This window comes from Arachis stenosperma, chromosome 9 (assembly GCF_014773155.1).
Source record: "Arachis stenosperma cultivar V10309 chromosome 9, arast.V10309.gnm1.PFL2, whole genome shotgun sequence".
In the NCBI taxonomy this organism is placed as follows: Eukaryota; Viridiplantae; Streptophyta; class Magnoliopsida; order Fabales; family Fabaceae; genus Arachis; species Arachis stenosperma.
The window spans coordinates 30,499,700-30,513,512 of record NC_080385.1 but is presented as its reverse complement, the minus strand read 5'-3'; the positions used below and the strand labels follow the sequence as shown (position 1 = coordinate 30,513,512).

Here is a 13,813-nt window from a genome sequence, read left to right as displayed (position 1 = left end):
GCAGGTCGAGAGGCATTTCGTTAGGCGTCTGGACCCCTGAAGCGAAATGGTTACTGGGTTATTTTGTTGTACAGTGATGTATATATATGTACTTAGCTTTCTCTCCGCATAACTTATTTTTTTTATCCCCTTAGAGGTGTATAGAGAGGTAGGATTTTGTTTATGTACATCTGGGTTTTGGATATGTATATATATGTATATATGTGTGTATATTCTCTGGCCAGACTTGACTTCACAGGCTGAGTCAGGAGTTTGTTACTTTGTATCTTTGACTCTCTGTTCCTATTTTGGGTTACTTTACACTTGATAGCTGTAGCTTTCTTAGCACACAAGTTAACTCGTTTTTTGAGCGTTACGCTTTTATTTTCATGATTTTTGTTTCCTCTATTCTTCAAGGCTCCTAGCATATTATAATTCTTCTGCTATTATATGTACACATTTTATTTTAGAGATCGTAATACCACACCACCTCTGTTTTACGACTTAAGCGTAAAGCTCTGTATGGTAGGGTGTTACACATTGTCCCGTAACTTTCCTTCTCATCCAAACCAAACTAAGTTTTCTCATAATTTTGATCATAATATGTTCTTAAATTGGAGACAGAATGCCTAGAAGTTTGCCAAAGAGTACTACCAACTCCACGTTTTTCGTAAAGTTGGCCGAAAGATAAAGCGAATCTTGGCCAATATGAAGGAGTTCGTCGAGGGTTATGGCGAACTTGCCCCCAACACAAAAAAAAAAAAAATTAAATTCTGAAAATTAAAAATGGTCTCATTTTTTTTTTCTAAAATTAAATATTTTTTTATTTTATTTTAAAATAAATGTCGTTCATAAATAACTGAATAAAAATAATTAAAAATTAAACTAGATACTACTTTACTACTAAAATTTATTTGATAATTTGTTTGAATCCTTTAACAATTAAACATAGGCATTATTTGTATTAAAAAAACAAAAATCACATTAATGAAAAAAGGTTAACTCAATTAGGCAATTGATTTTAATAAAAAATATATAATAATTAGTATTTTTAACTAAATATATAGAATATTAAATTAATGTTAAAAACGATATTTCAATAATATAATTTATGAAAAAAAAATATTTGAATAAATATTAAGATTATAACTTAATTCAAGAACACGATTTTGATTTTAATTAAGCGTAAACTATTGATTTTAATTAAAATTAGGATATTATTTAATCTCACATACATTATTTTGTTTATAATTAATTATAATTTAGCGATTTGATTAAAATATTTTTACACTATTTAACTCAAGGCTTTAATAACTCAAGTGAAAGGTCTTGAGATTTTAGAGAGAGAACAATGGACTTCTAATGGGTATTTTATAGTTTTATTCTTCATGATTAATAAAAATAATAAAAAAGTAAGTATAGTGTTAGTTGTGATTAACCATAATATTCAAGCCATGATATTGATGGTTTAATGAACCAGATGGGATTAAGAAAGGGAGAAAAATAAGTTCTCATTGTTAAAAAAAATAAAAAATTACTTAAAAAATATCTATTGAATTATTACACTTTATATACTATATACTCCGTATGTATTCTCACTAAAAAATTACAACAAACAAGTCTACATCTACTATCGATAAAAAATAATCTAAGTAACAAATTTTACTTGCATTCTTCAAGAGCTTACTATGCACATTATAATCTTTTCTCATTATCTCTCTTGTAGAATTTGGCAATTCATGCAAAATTAATACTTAATCAGCAGCTAATTAACTAGATTACTTTTACATAATATTTATAATTAGATTATTTTAATTTATTTATACTTCTTATAGTACACATCTTTTGTGTGATCTTGCTACAATGAAAACATGTCAATGTAGCTTTACGACATCTACTACCTAGATTTTTTCTAGAATGGAAAAAAATAGGAGTTTGGTTGATATTGAATCGAACTTATGGTGTTTATGTCCGCCATTTTGAGAAATCCATGAATTATAGAGTAATAAGGATTCAGATCTTCTCCCTTTCAACTCGTTGATCGGAATAACTATGTTTACCAAGAAAGAATCTTGTGAAATAGCCTATCATCAAACTCTATTGGATGAGTTTGAAGGAAGAGGTAAGAATGAGGGAAAAAAAATGTCAAAAGAAAAATTAGGTAAAGAAAGAAAATAAAAAAATTGGCAACGATTGAATCTCAATTCACAACTTTTTCAATTTGATTTATAGCTTGGTTACTCTCTACGCTCATTGTACCATGAAAAAAATTTCATGTCCTAAGCTATTCAAGATAGTTTAATGAACCAGAAGGGATTAAGAGAAGAAGAAAAATAAGTTCTTCTCATTATTGAAGAGAATGAAAAATCTCTTGAAAAATATCTGTTGAGTTATTACACTTTATATACTATATACTCCTTATGTACTCTCACTACAAAAATTATAACAAATAAGTCTACATTTACTATCGATAAAAAAATCTAGGTAACAAATTTTACTTACATTCTTTAAGAGCTTGATATGCATATTATCATCTTTTCTCATCATTTCTTTCGCAAATTTGGCAATTCACGCAAAATTAATATTTAATCAGTAGCTAATTAACTATATTACTTTTACATAATATTTATCGAAGCATGAATATGTGATCAGATTATTTTAATTTATTTTTATATCGACAAATGTATAAAAAATAATATTATAATATTAAGGGTGAATAAGTTGTTTGGCTTTTTTAAGTAGTTTTTGAAAGATATTTTTTAAAAACTATAACAATTTGATAGAATAAAATATTTTTTTAATAAGTATAAGTTGCAACAATAATATCTAATAAAATTATTTTTAAAAATTAAAATGACTTTACTAAATATAAACGTAATAAAGTGTAAGAATACAAACTAATTTTAAAAAGATCTCATAGATATTTTTAAAAATTAAAATGACTTTACTATAGGTATACTATTTCAAGACCTAGCTTACACAAAAACTTCTAATTAAATTGAGACTCATTTATAGATAGTAAAAGTCTTACTGTTCATAAAAATATTATCAAAAGAGAAAAAAAGCATATAAATATATAGATGTTACCTCATGACATGTCATAGGTGGCCGTTGGATAAGGCTTCGGCTCTCCTCCTTCTTCAACTACACTCTCCTCAGATGAACTAAAAGCTAAATCATCTATTTCTATAAAATTGTCGTCAGCCATGACTTGAACAAACTCTTCTCCAAATGGTTCAAATTACTCTACCAAAGGATTTACAGGATTCACAAGCTGAGCGTCTGGATAAGGATCCTATGAGAGAAATAGTGCATATTCCTCATTTAAACCTTGAGTAATAGCATCAACATGATCGTCTATAGAGAGGGTATATCCAATTAAAGAAAGTGCATCCACAATCTTCTGAATCTTTAAAAGATAATTTTGTGCCAGTAAACCTCCTTTCTTTATTGATTCAGTTGGACTCTTAGTTGAGTGATCTTAATTTTTGAAACCTTTGCAAAATGAGCATGAATCTTTTTCCAAATTTCATAGGCAAATTTGCAGGCCAGTATTTTATTCTTGGATGTAGAATCCATGGAAGTTAAAAGCCATGTCATTAAGTAATGATCATGTGCTTTCCATTCCTTGTACTTAGCTGATTCAGTCCCAGCTTCGCTTTCAGTATCCATAGAAAACTGTGGAGGAATCTTGCTTTGGTGAAGATGTTCTTCAAGACTGTTTGCCTCAATGGTATGAAGAACTAATTTTTTCAAAAGTTCGAAAAGTGTTCTTCTCGAGTTTATCCAATATTGAGAAGGAAAGAAAATTCTTGTTGGTAATGGTGGTAGTAGGAAGAGGAATTATCTCCGCCATAGATCTTATGCAGCTCTAGATACCATGTAAATGAGGATGACTTCCTTGAACAACAGAGAGAAAAATAAAAAAATAAGAGAATTGATAAATGCAGTGTTATATTAAATTGTTGGAATTTCATTCTGTTCTCTCAGAGTAGTACAAGTTATATATAACGTCTTAACCCAATCTATCTATAACTAACTACTTCTAAGTATTCAAAGTAAAACTACTTGATAACAAAATCTGTTATTCTAATAGATTCTTGATTTTCTTTTACTCTATCAAGATCGAATCAGAAGTGTTATTGGATACGTCAAATATTTGAGATGAAGTCATATGCACTTGAGAAGATCCATACTGATAATAATGCTTTAGATATGATGACTAAGAGTTTATTTGCAATAAAGTTTGATTCTTCTTAAAAAAATGGACTTAGTGAAAAAGCCTATCCCACATGAATTGGTGAAGGGAGATTTGTTGATGAAAGAAAGAAAGTAAAAGGAACGGCACAAGCCCTCTAAGCCCTCTGTGGAATAAAAGAAAAGAGAGAGATTGATTAATTCAATCCTTGAAGAAAAGAAAAAGAAATAGAGAGAGGAGAGTGATAGGCAAAATTGTGACTCATACTTTTCACAACTCGAACAATTTCTAGCAATGGCTCTAAAAATTTGGTGCACAATACTATGGTTCACACACATTCTTCACAACTTCGCACAACTAACCAGCAAGTGCACTTGGTCGTCCAAGTAATAAACCTTACGTGAGTAATGGTCGATCCCACGGAGATTGTTGGTATGAAGCAAGCTATAGTCATCTTGTAAATCTCAGTCAGGCAGATTCTAATGGTTATAATAGTTTTCGAATATAAAGATAAATAAAGCATAAAATAAAGATAGAGATACTTATGTAATTCATTGGTGGAAATTTCAGATAAGCGCATGAAGATACTATGTTCCTTCTGAATCTCTGCTTTCCTACTGCTTTCATCCAATCATTCTTACTCCTTTCCATGGCAAGCTGTATGTTGGGGGATCACCGTTGTCAATGGCTACCGTCCGTTCTCTCAGTGAAAATGGTCCAGGTGCACTGTCACCGCACGGCTAATCATCTGTCAGTTCTCGATCATGTAAGAATAGGATTTACTATCCTTTTGCGTTGTCACCACGCCCTACAGTCGCGAGTTTAAAGCTCGTCATAGTCATTCAATCCCTGAATCCTACTCGGAATACCACAGACAATGTTTAGACTTTCCAGATTCTCAAGAATGCTGCCAATGGATTCTAGCTTATTGGTGCGCGAAATTGTGAACAATACTTTTCACAACTCTCATAATCCCCGGTCATGAACTCCAAAAACTTGGTAGTTCAATTCCATGGCATTACACAACTTCGCACAACTAACCAGCAAGTGCACTGGGTCGTCCAAGTAATACCTTACGTGAGTAAGGGTCGATCCCACGGAGATTGTTAGTAGGAAGCAAGCTATGGTCATCTTGCAAATCTTAGTCAGGCAGACTCAAATGTATATGGTGATGAACGAAAATAACATAAAAGATAAAGATAGAGATACTTATGTAATTCATTGGTAGGAACTTCAGATAAGCGCATTGATGAGCGGATAATTTGTATGCTTTTTGGCATTGTTTTTAGTATATTTTTAGTATGATCTAGTTAGTTTTTAGTATATTTTTATTAGTTTTTAGTTAAAATTCACTTTTCTGGACTTTACTATGGGTTTGTGTGTTTTTCTGTGATTTCAGGTATTTTCTGGCTGAAATTGAGGGACCTGAGCAAAAATCTGATCCAGAGACTCAAAAGGACTGCAGATGCTGTTGGATTCTGACCTCCCTGCACTCGAAGTGGATTTTCTGGAGCTACAGAAGCCCAATTGGCGCGCTCTCAACGGCGTTGGAAAGTAGACATCCTGGGCTTTCCAGAAATATATAATAGTCCATACTTTGCCCAAGATTTGATGGCCCAAACCGGCGTTCAAAGTCACCTCAAGAAATTCCAGCGTTAAACGCCGGAACTGGCACCTTTTTGGGAGTTAAACGCCCAAACTGGCACTAAAGCTGGCGTTTAACTCCAAGGAGAGTCTCTACACGAAATTGCTTCATTGCTCAGCCCAAGCACACACCAAGTGGGCCCGGAAGTGGATTTTTATGTCATTTACTCATCTATGTACTAGTTTTCTATAAGTAGGACCTTTTACTATTGTATTAGAGAGCTTTTTCGATCATGTTTTGATGATTGAACCCTCTTTGGGAGGCTGGCCATTCGGCCATGCCTAGACCTTGTTCTTATGTATTTTCAACGGTGGAGTTTCTACACACCATAGATTAAGGTGTGGAGCTCTGCTGTACCTCGAGTATTAATGCAATTACTATTGTTCTTCCATTCAATTCCGCTTGTTCTTTATCCAAGATATCACTTGTTCTTCAACATGATGAAGGTGATGATTGACGCCCATCACCATTCTCACCCATGAACAAGGTGACTGACAACCATTCTTGTTCTACAAGCATCTGAGGCTTAGTGAATATCTCTTGGATTCCTGATTGCACGATGCATGGTTGATCGCCTGACAACCGAGTGCTCGCCTGACAAACGAGCCAACCATTCCGTGAGATCAGAGTCTTCGTGGTATAGGCAAGAACTGATGGCAGCATTCAAGAGAATTTGGAAGGTCTAACCTTGTCTGTGGTATTCTGAGTAGGATTCAATGACTGAATGACTGTGACGTGCTTCAAACTCCTAGCAGGCGGGGCGTTAGTGACAGACGCAAAAGTATCGATGGATATTATTCCGGCCTGACCGAGAACCGACAGCTGAATTCCGCTATGCCGTGACAGGACATATGCAATCGCTTTCACTGAGAGGATGGGAGGTAGCTGCTGACAACAGTGAAACCCTACACGAGCTTGCCATGGAAAGGAGTAAGGAAGGGTTGGATGAAGGCAGTAGGAAAGCAGAGAGACGGAAGGGAAGGCATCTTCATACGCTTGTCTGAAGCTCTTACACCAATGATATGCATAAGTATCACTATCTTTATCTCTATATTATTTTCATTCATCATCATATACATTTGAGTCTGCCTGACTAAGATTTACAAGATGACCATAGCTTGCTTCAATGCTAACAATCTCCGTGGGATCGACCCTTACTCACGTAAGGTATTACTTGGACGACCCAGTGCACTTGCTGGTTAGTTGTGCGAAGTTGTGTAATGCCATGGAATTGAACCACCAAGTTTTTGGAGTTCATGACCAGGGATTATGAGAGTTGTGAAAAGTATTGTTCACAATTTCGCGCTACCAAGTTTTTGGCGCCGTTGCCGGGGATTGTTCAAGTTTTGAGCAAGCTTCTTGTCCGGTAACATCAGTGCCAAATTTTTTATCCGGCAACAAGCACCAAGTTTTTGGCGCCGTTGCCGGGGATTGTTCAAGTTTTGAGCAAGCTTCTTGTCCGGTAACATCAGTGCCAAATTTTTGATCCGGCAACAAGCACCAAGTTTTTGGCGCCGTTGCCGGGGATTGTTCTAGTTTGGACAACTGACGGTTCATCTTGTTGCTTAGATTAGGTATTTATTTTTTTTTCGAAATTCTTGAAGATGAATTCTAGAGTTTCATGATGATTTGTTGAAATCTGGCTGGCTGAGAAGCCATGTCTAATCTGATTGGACCGAGGTTTCAACTTATCACCACAAGAGCTTGTTGATTTTAATCAATCTTGCTTTTGGAGCAGTGATCTGCTAAGGCTTGGCTGACCTTTGGTCATGTCTAGTGTTTTGGACCGAAGCTTTCTTTGAAAGCTTGGCTGGCTGTGAAGCCATGTCTAATTCCTGGACCGGAGTCTTAGACTAGCATTGCACTGATTCCTGGAATTCTCATTAAGAATTTTGATACCTTTTTCCACTTAATTTTCGAAAAATACAAAAAAATTTGCAAAACCATAAAATCCAAAAATATTTCTTGTTTGAGTCTAGAGTCTCATCTTAAGTTTGGTGTCAAATGCATGTTTTTGTTATATTTTTCGAATCCATGCATATATTTCTTGTTTTGATCTTTAAATTCTATTGACTTGAGTGTTCATGTGTCTCATATAGTGTCAGTTGCACACAAACTGCTAAGTTTGGTGTCTTGCATGCATTGTTGTTTGATTCTTGTTGCATTTTGATTATTAAAAATCCAAAAATATTTTTTAATTTGTGTCTTTTCAAGTCAATGATACAAAGAATTGAAGATTCAGAACATACTGCAGAGGAATTATACAGAAAAAGCTGAGCATTCAAAAATACCCAGTGAAGAAGGCAGACTGGCGTTTAAACGCCAGCCAGGGTACCTGGTTGGGCGTTTAACGCCCAAAAAGGGTGCATTTTGGGCGTTAAACGCCAGAATGGATACCATTCTGGGCGTTTAACGCCAGGATGGTGCTAGGGGGAAGATTTTGTTTCCAAATCAATTTTTTTTCAAGTTTTCAAAGTTTTTCAAAATCAAATCTTTTTCAAATCATATCTTTTCAATCAAATGTTTTCAAAATCAATTTCTTTCCTTTTTCAAAGATACTTACTAACAATTAAGGATTTGATTGAACATTTTTTGCCTCTTCTATTAAGGAAGGTTTTATGTTTGAATCATATCTTTTCTTGTTAGGCAAGTCATTAATTTTTAAAATCATATCTTTTCAAATTGTTTTCAAATCATATCTTTTAAAATTGTTTTCAAATCATATCTTCTCAATCACATCTTTTTAAAACCATAACTTTTCAATCAAATCTTTTTAACCTCATCTTTTTTTCAAAATAGTTTTCAATCAAATCTTTTTGATTTCTAATTTCAAAATCTTTTTCAAAAATCAATTGATTTCTTTTTCACTTTGAATTTTCGAAAATTATCAATCAAATTTTCAAAATGTTTTCAAAATCTTTTGATTGAATTTTCGAAAATTCTCTTCCCTCCTCCTCACATCCTTCTATTTATGGAGTACCACTCCTTCTTAATGCACAATTCGAACCTTATCTAATTAAAGTTCGAATTCTTCTTCTCCTTCTTCTTTCTATTTCTCTTTTCCTCTGACACTTCAAGGAATCTCTATACTGTAACATAGAGGATTCCACATTTTCTTGTTCTCTTCTCTTTCATATGAGCAGGAGCAGAGACAAAGGCATTCTTGTTGAAGCTGATCCTGAACCTGAGAGGACCCTGAAGAGAAAGCTAAGAGAAGCCAAAGCACAACTCTCTTTAGAGGACCTGACCGAATTCTTCAAGGAAGAAGAACCCATGGCAGCCGAAAATAACAACAATGCCAACAATGCAAGGAAGGTGCTGGGTGACTTTACTGCACCTACTCCTGATTTCTATGGGAGAAGCATCTCTATCCCTGCCATTGGAGCAAACAACTTTGAGCTTAAGCCTCAATTAGTTTCTCTAATGCAACAGAATTGCAAGTTCCATGGATTTCCAATGGAAGATCCTCATCAGTTTTTAGCTGAATTCTTGCAAATCTGTGACACAGTCAAGACTAATGGGGTTAACCCTGAGGTCTATAGACTGATGCTATTCCCTTTTGCTGTAAGAGACAGAGCTAGAATATGGTTGGATTCTCAACCTAAGGAAAGCCTGGACTCTTGGGAAAAGCTAGTCAATGCCTTCTTGGCAAAGTTCTTTCCACCACAAAGATGGAGTAAGCTTAGAGTGGAAGTCCAAACCTTCAGACAGAAGGATGGAGAATCCCTCTATGAAGCTTGGGAAAGATACAAACAATTAATCAGAAGATGTCCCTCAGACATGCTTTCTGAATGGAGCATCATAGGTATTTTCTATGATGGTCTCTCTGAACTATCCAAGATGTCTCTGGATAGCTCTGCAGGAGGATCTCTTCAATTGAAGAAGACGCCTACAGAAGCTCAAGAGCTAATTGAAATGGTTGCAAATAACCAATTCATGTACACTTCTGAAAGAAATCCTGTGAACAATGGGACTAGTCAGAAGAAAGGAGTTCTTGAGATTGACACTCTGAATGCCATATTGGCTCAGAACAAGATATTGACTCAACAAGTCAATATAATTTCTCAAAGTCTGTCTGGAATGCAAAATGCACCTGGCAGTACTAAGGAAGCTTCATCTGAGGAAGAAGCCTATGATCCTGAGAACCCTTCAATGGAAGAGGTGAATTACCTAGGAGAACCCTATGGAAACACCTACAATTCTTCATGGAGAAATCACCCCAATTTCTCATGGAAGAATCAGAGAGACCTCAACAAGGTTTCAATAACAATAATGGTGGAAGAAATAGGTTTAGCAATGGCAAGCCTTTTCCATCATCTTCTCAGCAACAGACAGAGAGTTCTAAGCAGAATACTTCTGACTTAGCAACAATGGTCTCTGATCTAATAAAGACCACTCAAAGTTTCATGAATGAAACAAGGTCCTCCATCAGAAATTTGGAAGGACAAGTGGGTCAGCTGAGCAAGAAAGTTACTGAACTCCCTCCTAGCACTCTCCCAAGTAATACAGAAGAAAATCCAAAAGGAGAGTGCAAAGCCATAGACATGGCCGAATATGGAGAGGAAAGAGAGGAGGAGGACGCCACTGAGGAAGACCTCAGTGGGCGTGTACCAATCTCCTCTGAGTTCCTCAATGAGGAACAATGGGAATCTGAGGCTCAAAATGAGACCATAGAGATTCCATTGGACTTACTTCTGCCATTCATGAGCTCTGATGAGTATTCTTCCTCTGAAGAGGATGAGTATGTCACTGAAGAGCAAGTTGCTAAATACCTTGGAGCAATCATGAAGCTAAATGACAAGTTATTTGGAAATGAGACTTGGGAGGATGAACCCTCCTTGCTCACCAAAGAACTGGATGACTTGTCTAGGCAGAAACTGCCTCAAAAGAGGCAGGATCCTGGGAAGTTTTCTATACCTTGTACCATAGGCACCATGACCTTCAAGAAGGCCTTGTGTGACTTAGGGTCAAGTGTAAACCTCATGCCCCTCTCTGTAATGGAGAAATTAGGGATCTTTGAGGTGCAAGCTGCAAGAATCTCATTAGAGATGGCAGACAATTCAAGAAAACAAGCTCATGGACTTGTAGAGAATGTTTTGGTGAAGATTGAAGACCATTACATCCCTACTGACTTCATAGTCCTAGAGACTGGGAAGTGCATGGATGAATCCATCATCCTTGGCAGACCCTTCCTAGCCACAGCAAGGGCTGTGATTGATGTTGATAGAGGAGAGTTGATCATTCAAGTGAATGAAGAATCCTTGGTGTTTAAGGCCCAAGGACATCCCTCTATCATCATGGAGAGGAAGCACGAAGAGCTTCTCTCAAAACAGAGCCAAGCAGAGCCCCCACAGTCAAACTCTAAGTTTGGTGTTGGGAGGCCACAACCAAACTCTAAGTTTGGTGTTGAACCCCCACATTCAAACTCTAAGTTTGGTGTTGGGAGGTTCCAACACGGTTCTGAGTATCTCTGAGGCTCCATGAGAGTCCTCTGTCAAGCTACTGACATTAAAGAAGCGCTTGTTGGGAGGCAACCCAATGTTTTATAGTTAACTATTTTCTTTTGTTATTTTATCTTTTTTGTAGGTTGATGATCATAAGAAGTCACAAAAACAATGAAAAAAGCAAAAACAGAATGAAAAACAGGAAGAAAAACAGCACACCCTGGAGGAGAAGAAGCTGGCGTTCAAACGCCAGTAATGCTAGCTGTTGGGCGTTTAACGCCCAGTCTGGCACCATTCTGGGCGTTTAACGCCAGAAAGGGGCACCAGACTGGCGTTAAATGCCAGTAAAGGGCAACAACCTGGCGTTAAACGCCAGGAATGGGCACCAGCCCGGCGTTTAACGCCAGAAATAGCTCAAAACGTGATTTTGAGCAACATTTGGTGCAGGGATGACTTTTCCTTGACACCACAGGATCTGTGGACCCCACAGGACCCCACAATCAATCTCTCTCTTCTTCCCCCACTCACCAATCACCTCAATACCTCTTCCCCGAAAACCCATCACCTATCAAATCCCATCTTTCTCTTCACCACTCACATCCATCCTTCATAAATCCCCACCAACCTCACCCTTCAAATTCAAACCACTTTCCCTCCCAAACCCACCCTCCATGGCCGAACCTTTACCCCCCCTCTCTCCTATAAATACCCTTCTTCAACTCTTCATTTTCACACAACCTAAACACCCCTTCTTACCCTTCTTGGCCGAACACACTACCATCTCCCTCTTCCTCATTTCTTCTTCTTCTACTCTCTTCTTTCTTCTTTTGCTCGAGGACGAGCAAACATTTTAAGTTTGGTGTGGTAAAAGCGTTGCTTTTTCATAACCATTATGGCATCCAAGGCCGGAGAAACCTCTAAAAAGAGGAAAGGGAAGGCAAAAGCTTCCACCTCCGAGTCATGGGAGATGGATAGATTCCTCTCAAGGGTGCATCAAGTCCACTTCTATGAAGTTGTGGCCTTGAAGAAGGTGATCCCCGAAGTCCCCTTTTCACTCAAAAAGGGTGAATATCCGGAGATCCGCCATGAGATCCGAAGAAGAGGTTGGGAAGTACTCACCAACCTCATTCAACAAGTCGAAATCTTGATGGTTCAAGAGTTCTATGCCAATGCATGGATCACAAAGAACCATGACCAAAGTGTGAACCCGAATCCAAAGAATGATCTCACTATGGTTCGGGGGAAATACTTGGATTTTAGTCCGGAGAGTGTGAGGGTGGCGTTCAACTTGCCTATGATGCAAGGAGATGAGCATCCTTACACTAGAAGGGTCAACTTTGATCAAAGGTTGGACCAAGTCCTCACAACCATATGTGAAGAGGGCGCACAATGGAGGCAAGATTCAAGAGGAAAGCCGGTTCAATTGAGAAGGCATGACCTCAAGCCCGTGGCTAGAGGATGGTTAGAGTTCATACAACGCTCAATCATTCCCACTAGCAACCGGTCCGAAGTTACCATAGACCGGGCCATCATGATTCATAGCATCATGATTGGAGAAGAAGTAGAAGTTCATGAGGTTATAGCTCAAGAACTCTACAAGGTGGCGGACAAGACCTCCACTTTGGCAAGGTTAGCCTTTCCTCATCTCATATGTCACCTCTGTTATTCAGTTGGAGTTGACATAGAGGGAGATACCCCCATTGATGAGGACAAGCCCATCACCAAGAAAAGGATGGAATACACAAGAGACCCCTCTCACCATGAGATCCCTGAGATTCCTCAAGGGATGCACTTTCCTCCACAAAATTATTGGGAGCAATTAAACACCTCCCTAGGAGAATTGAGTTCCAACATGGGACAACTAAGGGTGGAGCATCAAGAACACTCCATTCTCCTCCATGAAATTAGAGAAGACCAAAGAATCATGAGGGAGGAGCAACAAAGACAAGGAAGAGACATTGAGGAGCTCAAGCACTCCATAGGATCTTTAAGAGCAAGAAAGAGCCGCCATCACTAAGGTGGACCCGTTCCTTGATTTCCTTGTTCTTTATTCTTCTGTTTTTCAATTTTTGTGCTTATGGTTATCCATGTTTGTGTCTTGTGATCATTAGTGTCTTAGTGTCTATGCCTTAAAGTTATGAATGTCCTATGAATCCATCACCTTTCTTGAATAAAAATGTGCTTAATTGAAAAGGAAAGAATTGCATGAATTCTGAATTTTATAATAGTTTAATTATTTTGATGTGGTGGCAACACTTTTGTTCTTTGAATGTATGCTTAAACAGTGCATATGCCTTTTGAACTTGTGGTTCATGAATGTTGGCTCTTGAAAGAATGATGAAAAAGGAGACATGTTACTGAGGATCCGAAAAATCATTAAAAATGATTCTTGAAGCAAGAAAAAGCAGTGAATACAAAAAGAGAAAGAAAGCAAGCGAAAAAAAAAACCGAAAAAAAAAGAAAAAAAAAAAGAAGAGAAAAAGTTGTGATCCAAGGCAAATAAGAGTGTGCTTAAGAACCCTGGACACCTCTAATTGGGGACTTTAG

The 13,813-nt window shown here is 37.1% G+C and overlaps 1 non-coding gene across 1 annotated transcript; it reads right to left on the bottom strand.

Moving 5' to 3' along the window:
• Positions 1–9,500: 9,500 nt before the first annotated feature.
• On the bottom strand, positions 9,501–9,608 carry LOC130953090 (small nucleolar RNA R71). The gene has a single exon (XR_009075263.1). It is a non-coding gene; the product is annotated as a small nucleolar RNA R71 (small nucleolar RNA).
• Positions 9,609–13,813: the final 4,205 nt, after the last annotated feature.